The sequence below is a fragment of the Astyanax mexicanus genome, chromosome 17 (assembly GCF_023375975.1).
Source record: "Astyanax mexicanus isolate ESR-SI-001 chromosome 17, AstMex3_surface, whole genome shotgun sequence".
NCBI lineage: Eukaryota > Metazoa > Chordata > Actinopteri > Characiformes > Acestrorhamphidae > Astyanax > Astyanax mexicanus.
Genome location: NC_064424.1, coordinates 47,885,082 through 47,893,798, shown reverse-complemented (window position 1 = coordinate 47,893,798; position 8,717 = coordinate 47,885,082). Strand labels below are relative to the sequence as shown.

Below are 8,717 nucleotides of genomic sequence, written 5' to 3'. Positions count from 1 at the left end.
CACTAAAGAGTAGAAGTGTGAAATATTTTACACAGAAGAACCCCTGAAAAAAATGTTGTCTGGATTGGACTTAAGAAGTGAATTTTACTAGGTATTCATTTTTACTATAGAAGACCACAGTTCCCTATTCACACATACAACCGCTCCAAACACACCACTGCTGATTTTTTATCTTCATTATTTATTTCAGAGCAGTAGTTTGATTGATTTGCACGCTTTCTGAACAGCTGTTTTTATCTGCATCACTACTAGAGGGGTAATTTACACAATTATATCATTTGTTTCTGGGGTAATTCGCAGCCTATGTGCATGCCTTCAGTAAGCAACAACAAATAGATGAAACTGAAAGACTCTAACAGACATCAGCAGAGAAACAATCTTTAATAATCTTATCAAAACAGCAATCCGAAATGTACATTTTATATTTAGCATTATAGATGTGATCTTATCAAAGTGCTCATAGTAAAGGAAAGGCACCACAAACTCAACTCAATAAGCTTTGCTAAACAAACTAATATGAAGCAATATAAAATTAGTGATGTTTTCACCTAAAAAACACTCACTATGTAGTTTCTTATTCATTCTATGTTTTCTTTATGATTAACTCACACTGCAGAGAGATTTTGAAATGGTGTGAGATGTAAGCCATGTTTAAGGCAATTAGAGTCACAGTATTAGAGATTAGCTTTTTAAAAGTCTTTAAAAGTCTTTCTCACACTCTCATACATTCTCTTTTTAGTTGTAGAACATACAGTCATGAAACAAAATAAGAGAACACTTAAAAATGATGAGTTTCTTTGATTTTTATCAAATTCTAAACCTCTGGAATATAATCAAGAGGAAGATGGGTGATCACAAACCATCAAACCACCAAACTGAACTGCTTGAATTTTTGCACCAGGAGTAAAGCAGCATAAAGTTATCCAAAAGCAGTGTGTAAGACTGGTGGAGGAGAAAATGATGCCAAGATGTATGAAAACATTTTTTTTTTTCTGGAGAAATGTTGTCTGTAGTTTATAGAATAAAACAACAATGTTCATTTTACTGAAACATAAACCTATAAATAGCAAAATCAGAGAAACTGATTCAGAAACTGAAGAGCTCTCTGTATGAGCTGTATGAGGTATTGTGCAGGATGTGAATTGTGATCAGTATTGTGAGTTTTATTGATGAGTGATCAGTATTATAGGGAGATATATATATATATATGTTATGAGAACCTGTGGTCGGACTGGGTCGGTTCTCCTTAAGCGCGGAAGGAGCGGGTTGATGAGGAGCTGGTGACGTCAGCAGGGAGGTGAGAGGCTGGATCTGGCGGGGTGAACTCACTCCTCACTCCTCTCCCGGTGAGCGATGGAGCGCTCCAGTTAAGAGCGGCGGATCCGGTACTGCGGACTCAGAGCTCCATCCACGCCGCGGAGAGTCGCGCGGTCCCCCGGTGCTGCAGCGGGAGCTCGCGCTGCTCCGTGTGTCTGTTTTTGGAGCATCTTCACCGCGTGATCTTCTGATTCTCTCTCTCCGTTTCTGTCTCCGCTGGATCACGACAGGTAGGTGCGCGGATGCGCCGCTCAGCCGCCGCCGCCGCCGTAAAAGCGGCGATCGAGGGGAATCAGCTGCAAGTAATTCGGATAGATTCGCGAGATGCTACGTGTCGGATGATGATGATGATGATGATGATTATTATAAGGATGAAGCTGGAGGAGTTGTGTGTGGAGGACTGTTTGTTGCCTGCCTGCATCAGTTATGCGGTTATTCGGTGTTCAGGTTCCAAACTGATGCCGCAAATTCAGCTCAACACAACTTCCCGCAGCACCCTCTCCACAATAACACAAAATACATAAATAAAACCAACACATAGACAAACTAACGCTCTAATTACACTCACAGCGGGTGTAGTTTGATGGACTTGGCCGCTGTCACATGCAGGATTTTAATGCATGGCATCCGCGGATCAGTCCGATCAGATGCCGCATGTTGGGTTTTACGCTGTAGGATGGAGATAAACTGTAATGGAAATCTCAGCTCATTCTGCAGTCCTCCATCATCAGATTAGTCCCTCAGTTATTACAGACCATAATAAACATCATCAGCGCGAGCTTAGCTCTGAAATGGAAAGGTGTACAGGTTCATCGTGAGTCTCAACCTCTGCTGAACTTTATCAGGTGCGAGTTTTTAGTTGCAGCGTTTGAAACAGTTTGCGTGAAGATCGCTGAGGATTCGGCTGGACCTCCAGCATCTTGTTCTACAGTAGATTTTAAATAGAGGGTTGTAAACTAACTATCCTGCGTTCAAACAGTAATCAGATTTCTTTGCGATGCTGCAATTACAGATCAATTACAATCAAATATATCAAACACACAAAGCATGACTCTGTATATTCTCTCTATTTCTCTTCTGTTATCTTTATTATTGTTTTCCTCTCCTTTTACTCTAAAACATGGCAGGTGGTGTTACATCTGGCCTGTGATAAAGCATCACATTATTATTCTGCAAAAGCAACAACCGCTAATTGGGTTAATGATCTGCTTCTGTTATCCTTAAACAAAGTTTGCAGTGTAACAGCTCTGTCTGTTGTTTAGTGTAACAGTGTACCAGCGCAAAAACATGACCTTTAACTAAAGAACTGTGCTGTTATTGTAATAATTCTTTATATATTCCAATGCACCCAATGCTTTTGTGCTTCTAAACATAATTAGCGTTCACTTTATTACTCAGACACTGAATAATAATTTGCAAAGCGTGCCGTTGTCAATCTGTAATTTCCTTGGAAAATTAATTTTTATTGTTTTAACTTACAATCAAATTCATAGAGAGAAACAAAAGCCGCTCAGCTAATTCATGCTTTGATCATTAGAGTGAATTACTCAAATTAACAGCGTGCTGAAACAGATTGGAAGCCACTAATGTGGATAAACTACATTCAGAGATTCTGTTGCTTCTGTTGGTTTTGTGTAAAACAGCTAATTGCAGTTTTGCACTCAATTAAATAAAACATGTTCTTATTCAGTTTTATTGAGAAAACCGAGGCATTTATTATCGACACAGAGAGGAGGAACCTGAATAGTAAACTGTTTATTAAGAAAACTTAAAAAGCATCTACTGAATCAGTTCTACACAGCAGTAATTCAGAGTATTTAGTAACATTTGATCGCCGTTATGTTTAAAAAATATATAAGCATGTAATAAAGAAAATGATTCAACTATTCAAAAGACTTATAAATGAACTGAAATTAGCCTTTTATTTACTTGTTGATGTAATTAAAATCAGTATTTTTATATTTAGCATTGTATGCAAATTGGAAGAATGGAGCAATATAAATGCTCCAAAATCTTTTTACACTGATGTCCACTCATTTGTTTTTGTTTAGTAAAGTTATCATTTTGTGGACAATTCTTTTTTCTTATTTTAAAAGAATAAAAGTGGTAAGTGAGGTTTCATCATATTAACCTTCAAAATCACGTCTCACAATTCAGTGTTTACTGGTTAAATTTTACACAGCAATAATCCACAGTATTAAAATTAACATTTTAATTGATAATTAACAGTATTTGGGACAGTAATAAACATTAAAATGTAAAATAGTTAAAATAATGCCTCAGTTAGTTAATAAATAACACTATTTAAGACATTATTAAACATTACTCAGTTTTAATACTTAAGAACGTTGTAAGTAATAATGAATTGAGGCATTAGTTAAAAACAGTAAGGATTATAAATATTTAAACTAGTGTAATTGAATAATTAATTGATTATTAGTTGTGGGTTAGGGGGTGATGAGGGGTGATGGGGGGTGTGTAGTGATGTTCTACAGCTGATGATGGTGCAGTTAGTGAACACCGCTGGAGGAGCTGTATAACAGAGTCTGATAATTACTGTACTCTTACTGTAAAATATCAGCGTAGCGTCTGATTACTGTCTGATGTAAAGATACTTTATCTCTAGAACCTAGATTTTTTATGTAATTTTCAGTGTGTTGCTGGTGTCTGAGCTGTACGGGACTTTGTGTAGCTTCAGGATGATCATTGATGTCATTAATGTTGTGGTTGATTCTCTCCTTCCATCTATGTTTTCCATCGTGTGTTCAGGTGATTTTAATCCGACGCTAGCGGTTAGAGAGTAAGCTGTTTTATGGGTGTAATTTACCTGATGTTAGTGTTTGTGTCTCAGGAATGGGTGGACTAAAGCCAGAGTTCCCAGCAGCATTATTATTTGTTGTCAGGACTTTACCTGATAAGAATTTCCTGATTTTCTCATTTCCAAATGTTCTGCTTTTTTATAGGGTCATCCATTTAATTTTATCTGATGTTGTAAAATTAAAGAAGGGCTCCAAAACTTGTGATACAGTGTAAACCCAACATTAGTGATGGTGTTACTAATTTTAACGTTGGTGTTTTAGGGTTAAACTCATAGTGAATAAAAGGCTGATAGTGAGAGAATTATCAGAAGAGATTAAAGATTAAAGGCTGTAAACGTCTTATACAGAGAACCATCAGAACACCTGAATTACAGGTTCCTCTACAAACAACTCAACTGATGAATTCAAACAAATACTGTGTGTGTGTATAAAGTGTGTGTGTGTGTGTATAAAGTGTGTGTGTGTGTGTATAAAGTGTGTGTGTGTGTGTATAAAGTGTGTGTGTGGTACACACTACTCTGTAAGACAAAGAGGAAGCGTCCCGCCTCATTTCTAGAAAACCCATTTTCCCTTTTGTGTCTTAGAGGCTGGTGGAGCTGCAGTCTCTCTCTCTCTCTCTCTCTCTCTCTCTCTCTCTCTCTCTCTCTCTCTGTCTCTCTCTCTTTCTTTCTTTCTTTCTTTCAATTTGTCTCTCTCTCTATATATATATATATTTCATTCTCTTTCCTCTCTTTATTTCTCTCTCTATCTCTTTCACTCTCTCTATTTCATTTACTCTCTCTCTCTCTCTCTCTCTGATATTACCTGATCTCAGGTTGATGGGTAGTGAGCGTTTGATTGGTTGGTGGAGTTTCAGTATTAGAACTCGTATCTCATTAGGAGCTGATGAATATCTGGGAGCAGGTGATCGTGTTTATCAGAGTTATAATAGATGGATCTGTATTTATGGAGAAGGTGTTTAATATATATATATATATATAATAGTGCAGTAGAGATGTGTGAGGTGTAAATGGTGTAAATGGTGTAAATGGTGTAAACGGCTGTAAGAATAGCTGCAGTAATAAACAGTGTTATTTTACAGACGGGCTGATTTACTGCAGTAGAGATTCGTTAGTGCTGCTCTGGAACGTGTTAATTGTGCTGATCACCTGATTCACAGCTTCAGCATATTAAATAATACAGCTTACTGTTTACACAAAACCCCATTATATATTCATACTATCAACTTTACAGAACAGGAAAAACATTCTTAACTTTCAGTTTCAGTGAAGCTCAGAGTAAAACGGTATAAATATCTTATTTTACAGCAATTTTATTACTTAATACAATACAGTGTAACACAGGTCAGATTCACCATGTTAAAAAGTAGAAAATCAGAAAGAAAAACAGATATAATGGAGACAAAATAAAAGTCCCTTTTATTCTAAACAGAGCACCATTCTGCTAAAGTTGGGCAGCATGACAATATTTTATCTTAAATAAATGTGTTATTATAGTACACAATACTTTCTCAGCATATGATGGATTTCATCTGTAAACAAAGAACTGATATACTGATTTCTATTCACACATTTTATTACAGCCAATTATTCTGTTTAACTGTATTTTTAAATTAAAATCTTACGAATCTGTTTAACCTATAAAAAGTCTTCAAATATGGTGATTTAATATTTTCAGTTTAAGCTCCTCAGTGCAGATCAGAAAGCGGTGCTGTTCAGTGGGTTTATGGTGTTTTTAGACTTGTGTTTTGTTTGTGTTTGTTAGTCAGAAGATCCTACTTAACACTGGGGAGTGTGAATTACCATCACGTCACATTTAACTGATTTGTTTTCACCTTTATCTAAACTGAGGAAGCTGAGGAGTCCGTGTCCTGCGTGTGGAATAATCATGAGTTAAACTGTGATTTTCACTCTCAGTGTGATTTTAACTGATTGTGTTTAAATGGTGTTCAGAGTTAAATATATTTTAGTAATAATCCACATAAACAAATTTACTGCCCAACTCCACAGAGGTTTAATTAAACTCCGCCCACTAATTTTACTTATTTGGTTAGAAACAACAACTTCACACCATCCTGTTACCCAATTAAAAACGAACCACAGAATCTACAATTACAGTACATGTAATATTGTTTAATATTGAATTATTAATTTTCTTTTTCAGTCTTATGTTAACAGTTTAAATTAACACTGTTGGAGGTCATTTAAAACTTGTTGTTTTGCTGTGTAGATGAAAGATTAAAATACTGTGCATTTATTAATAAATAAATAAATAAATAAATAAATAAATAATGATATATTATACAATATTATAAAGCTGGTTCTCACGATTTGAATTGTAAAATGTGCTTAAAGTGTTTTTTTCTGAGATTAAGAAGAGGTTATAAACTCTGTTAAAATTAAATAATTGTGCTACACGTGTAATTTTAGTGTTTTAAGCTCTATCTGTACGGGATTAGTTTCTCAGGGGTTCGTCTTTGTAAAATATTTCACTCTTCTACTCTTTAGTGATAAAACTTCTGCATCCTTGTAAAAACAGGAGGATCAGTGAGTTTTTAGGCTTTTTTCTCGGTCACATGACGTCATCGCAGAGTTCAGTAGGTCCTCCATTTCCACTCGCTGTTGTGTTTTTAAAAAAGTGTAAATATCTATTTTATTAAAGGCGAGGAGACGAAACTCAGAGATGTGCGTCCGGACGGGACTAAAATTACCGGAGGAGCACGGAGTTCAGAGAAAAACAGTAGATAATTCAGCCTGTAATTTTCTCAGAGGACGTCTGAGAAAAACACCTACATGATCGTTCTGGACGGGAATAAAATCACAGAGGATAAAAACCCCCATAAAAGAGCTACAGTAACTGGGAAACTCTGTAAACTGTAAGGTTGGTGTTGGTGTTCAGCACCACGGAGAGCTCTGTTAGAACTGGAGCTGCTGTCCGTGGTTCTGAACACCAACATTACAGCAAGCTGTGGAGCATCAATATTACCTAAAGAGCCTCTGTTCCTGTTCTCTCCCTCATTATAAAAATAATCATTAGATTATTCGACTACCAAAATAACCATTAGATGCAGCTCTAGTCTACACCAAAGATGATGATGGTGAATTGTCTGTGTGAACAGATACTGATGTGACCCCGCCCACATGTCCCACAGATTATTTTTAGCTTTCACTGGACGTTGCAAAAGTCTTGGGAGTTTCTGCTTCATGATGTTTAGTATCTCAGTATGAACAGATCTGTAGATCACACTGATTAAACTGCAGATTTCTGGAAACTGAAAAAAAGATCTGTTTACAGGCTGAATTATACTGAGCTTTTACTCTGAATCATTAATTATTAAATCAGCATACGCGCTGGGCAGAGGACTCGGCGGGTGGTCTGTGCCGGTGTGTGTGATGATCTGTAGATATGTGAAATGCATGCTGGTATATGGAGGCAGGCGGTGGTTGTTGGAGCTCTGGGCTCAGAGGGAGGCTCTGAACATCTTGAGGAGGCGGATTTTAGTGAAGCTCTTTCTATTGTCTGGTAATGAAGCAGCTGGATCAGATATTTCTCTGTATTCAGTGAATCTGGATCAGAAATCAGTGAGTGAATAAACTCATCTGTTCTGTTTACGCTGATTTTAACACTCAGATCAGATGTTTGATTGGGACGGAGATGATTGTCAGCACACTGTAAAAAAAACATACGCTGTTTAAATTTAAAAGATTTAAGTCTGTTTTACATAAAATTGGAGATTTCTAAACAATACTCAACTATTTTGAGTTAGTTGAACTGAATTTGTGAGCACATATACTGAACTATTCAAACTGAGATCTTTGAGTTGAACCAACTTTTAATAACTGAGTTTAGTCTGTTTCCATTAGCAGCTTCTTTTCTATTGGCTTCTGGCCCAATCTATTTGCATACTGGGTGTGTCCAACAGTTTCTGACAGACACTCACCATCAGTGTGTAGTGATTCCCCCTGAGCTACCTTACAAATAAATCAACTTCCCCTTTAGTTGTAATAACTTGATGTTCTAAGTTATGATAACTCAAGTTTTCATTACCCATTACTAAACCTTTTTTAGGCAACCGGTTTCCTCAAATTTTTTAAGTAAATTCAACTTATCCTGGATTGCAGTACATACGGTGGGATGTGGCAACGTGATGATGATGACCGGCACGTAGGCCCGTCATGATAACGATATTTTTCAGGACGATATCCCAGACTGTCCCAGAAATTATTGTGATAAACGATAATATTGTCATTTTAAAGCGCCGCTATAGAAAATGCTTTTTTCTGCTTCTGGGCTTCGAAAGGAGCTTTAAGACAGTGTGCCACAGTAATAAAATACTAGCATAATACTATTATTACACCAGTTTTAATTTTTATTATTGAGAACAGGCATTGGGCTTTCAATATAAAGATATTTAAATATCCTAAATAAATAAAAGAAATAAGGTAGAACCACCCGGGGACTCTCGTTTTCATTTTGAAAAAAAGGTTTGTTGAAAAAAACTACGATGGAAATTATTCACCAATGAAATGAACCCTGTTGGACCTGTGGCGGCGTGGTGATGTCCGGTACGTTTAGATGGTG

General features: G+C 36.6%; 1 protein-coding gene across 1 annotated transcript in view; it reads left to right on the top strand.

Annotated features, from left to right (window-relative positions):
* The first annotated feature begins 1,313 nt into the window (after positions 1-1,313).
* Positions 1,314-8,717, top strand: part of fstl4 (follistatin-like 4) — a 142,253-nt gene continuing 134,849 nt past the window's right edge. The window contains exon 1 of the mRNA XM_022676692.2: positions 1,314-1,547. The gene's annotated coding sequence lies outside the window, so the exon portion shown is untranslated. The remainder of the gene's footprint in view (positions 1,548-8,717) is intronic.